This window comes from Lathyrus oleraceus, chromosome 7, assembly GCF_024323335.1.
Source record: "Lathyrus oleraceus cultivar Zhongwan6 chromosome 7, CAAS_Psat_ZW6_1.0, whole genome shotgun sequence".
NCBI classification, from domain to species: Eukaryota; Viridiplantae; Streptophyta; class Magnoliopsida; order Fabales; family Fabaceae; genus Lathyrus; species Lathyrus oleraceus.
The window spans coordinates 273,733,605-273,737,110 of record NC_066585.1 but is presented as its reverse complement, the minus strand read 5'-3'; the positions used below and the strand labels follow the sequence as shown (position 1 = coordinate 273,737,110).

General features: G+C 27.6%; 1 long non-coding RNA gene across 1 annotated transcript; it reads right to left on the bottom strand.

The window, feature by feature from the left end:
* Positions 1 to 203: 203 nt before the first annotated feature.
* LOC127105159 (uncharacterized) lies at positions 204 to 1,341 on the bottom strand. The gene is made up of 2 exons (XR_007794915.1): positions 857 to 1,341; positions 204 to 429 (listed from the first exon to the last, which is right to left on the bottom strand). It is a non-coding gene; the product is annotated as an uncharacterized LOC127105159 (long non-coding RNA).
* Between the last annotated feature and the right edge of the window lie 2,165 nt (positions 1,342 to 3,506).

Genomic DNA, 3,506 nt, shown 5'->3' with positions numbered 1-3,506 from the left:
GAAATTTGTTTTTAAATTAAGTCATTATACTTAAATTAAAAACTTGTTTTTAAATTGAGTCATTATACTTAAATTAGAAATTTATTTTTAGATTAATTCATTATACTTAAGTTAGAAATTTGTTGTTTTTTAAAAAGTTGAAATTGATTAGCATAAATAAATATTGAGATAAATTTTGAAAGATTAAAAGGTTGAATACATAATTATTAATGGTTATTAGACTTTTAATTCAATAAGTTACATAATCCAAGCACACATTTGTCTTAAAAAAACCCAATGTAATTACAGTGAAATTTGCTACAAATGGGAATAAATCCTAAAGACCAAAGTCAGGTAATCAAATGGAAATCTCTTTGAACTGGGGGGCGCCTCCAACCTTGCTGTATTACAGCCCACAAACTATCCATCAAAGTCACTTCACGTTGTAACCTGCAAAGAGAAAAACAGCTTAGATAAAAAGCCCTTTCGAAAAGCGCTTAAAGAACTGAAAAATAACTAATAAGTTAATCAGTTTAGCACTTTATCCAGAAGACCAACATGAATACTCAAAAAGCATTTCGAAAATGGCTTAAAACAGTAACACATTTATAAAAATGAAATCCAAAATAACCTGGAATGAAAAGGCATAACAGACAGAGTTTTTTTTAGACTTAAAAATTCATCTGTGAAAAGATTATCAGATATAAGATAACGCAGCAGAAAAATCCAAGGAGGAACCTTTTCACAAAAAAACTCAAGTTTTCAAAAATCTAAGAGAGAGTTTTCTCGTTGAAACTCTGGCCTAGGTGAGGTTAGATCCTCCTACCTCTTCAAAAGCTCAACAGTATTAGAGGAGAGAAGAAAAGTGTTGATTTACCTGAAAGCCCTACTGGACGGTAAAACCCCTTGCCTCTCATTTTAAAAAGAACTTACATAATCTTCATTTATACTGGATTTCACACTGTCTATCTCGTTTGCTCGCTCCTGGGTGTTTGTCGTTTGAGCTCCGATTTGAGCGAACCCCTTAGCATTTCGCTCTTTGGAATCCTCGATTCGGACTTCAATCTTTCTCTTCGGTTCTTCGTTTGATCTTTCTTGTTTGTTCTTCGTACTCGTTGGCTCAGGGCGAATCGGTTTTTGTGTTAAGGGTTTAGGGATTTTAGAGGTTGGATTCGAACTCGAAAGGGGGTATTTAGAGGGTTAAGTTGTGTTTTGGGGAGGGTGGCCGGAGAAGAAGGGAGGCTCCACCGTAAGTCGTCGCCTTCGGCCGTCTTCTCCGGGAGGAAAGAAAGTTTTTTAGGGTTTGCTGAGTTTTGGAGCGGTTGAAAATTGCAGAGAGAGAAAGGCTATTGAGAAAGCAACGATTCCTTTTCCTTTTTCTGTTTTAAGTTAACCTAGGTGGGTCTGTTTCGGGCCTTCCAGATTTGGCCCATTAATCCCTATCAGCACCCCCCATACGATTGGTTGGTTTTTTTTAAGACCATAATGATTTTTTTTAATGTTAATTGGAAAAATATCTTAGAATTTAATTAGATAATTTTTTATTTAGAAATAATTATAGATTAATTATAATTCTTTTGTGATTTAGATTTGTTTTAGAATTTTAACTTAATTTAGAATGATTTTAAAATTTAAATCTTTGTTAATATTTTAGGATTTAATTAGATAATTTTTTTAGAAATAATTGTAGATTAATTAGAAGTCTTTTGTGATTTAGATTTGTTTTAGAATTTTAACTTAATTTAGAATGATTTTAAAATTTAAATCTTTGTTAATATTTTAGGATTTAATTAGATAATTTTTTTAGAAATAATTGTAGATTAATTAGAATCCTATTGTGATTTAGATTTAATTTAGAATTTTAGTTTAATTTAGAATGATTTTAGAATTTAATTGGAAAATATCTTAGAATTTAATTAGATAATTTTTTATTTAGAAATAATTATAGATTAATTAGAATTCTATTGTGATTTAGATTTGTTTTAGAATTTTAACTTAATTTAGAATGATTTTAAAATTTAAATCTTTGTTAATATTTTAGGATTTAATTAGATAATTTTTTATTTAGAAATAATTGTAGATTAATTAGAATTCTATTGTGATTTAGATTTATTTTAGAATTTTAGTTTAATTTAGAATGATTTTAGAATTTAATTGGAAAATATCTTAGAATTTAATTAGATAATTTTTTATTTAGAAATAATTATAGATTAATTAGAATTCTATTGTGATTTAGATTTGTTTTAGAATTTTAACTTAATTTAGAATGATTTTGAAATTTAATTTTTGTTAATATTTTAGGATTTAATTAGATAATTTTTTATTTAGAAATAATTGTGGATTAATTAGAATTCTATTGTGATTTAGATTTATTTTAGAATTTTAATTTAATTTAGAATGATTTTAGAATTTAATCTTTGTTAATATTTTAAAATTAATATTTTGGATAATTGTTTAGAATTGAGATTTTCGATAGTTTAATATTGTTTTGAGTTTTAATTTAATGATACTTTTATTAGTTGTTTAAACTTTAGTTATTTGTTTTAGATTTAATATTTTATTGTAATTCTCTTGATTATTTCATGTTGATTTCAATTAACACCTAACATTTAACGATTAACTCTAATTTTTAATTTCCGCAATTAACATCTAACTCTTTTAAATTCCGCTTCTAACATTTATTTATTTTTTACTTCACTTTATGCTATATCATTGTACATTCTTCATCTCATCTTAAAATGAACCTAAAAATGATAAAGACTTAAAAGATACAAAAGGATTATAATTCTCATGCCATCAGTTCAAACCAATTTTTTAAAAACAAATAGAACTTCTCGATTCAAAGTCGAGCCCATTTTAAATGCCTTTGTAAGTCGATCGCTTGAAAAAGCATCGCCATCAACCTCACATGGCTTACTCTTGGGCTTTCTTACAATGAGACCTACTCGGTTTTAATTAATCGATTAAATGGACCATTCACTAAATAAATTCAATTCATTCACAAGAATGCAATTTTTAAAAAACCTCGATCCGACATCGAAAGTTAAATTAAAATACTTAATCACATCTAAACGACACTTCATTTGAAAATGAAAAGGGGGATGGTTTTGAGTTTTCAACTCCTCTCCTCGATTATTTGAATACGAGTTTTCTTACTCGGTTAGTCAAATGGTCGTCATTTCTAATCCATTTAAGCACAAACAAATCAAATCCTTTTATAACAAGAAACTAAAAGGGAGATAACTTTGAGTCTTCAATTTTTTCTCCACGACTATTTGAATACAAGTTCTCTTACTTGGTTATTCAAATAATTGTCATTTCTTTACAAACTTCCAAACCCGACTAAATCAAATTATTTTCATAATAAGCTAAATGAAAAGGGAGATGACTTTGAGTCTTCAACTTCTCTCTTCAATTGTTCGAATATGAGTTCTCTTACTCGGTCAGTCGAACTATTGTCATTTTTTGCAAACATATAACCTAATAAAATCATTTTCATATCAATACTATACGAAAAGGGAGATGGC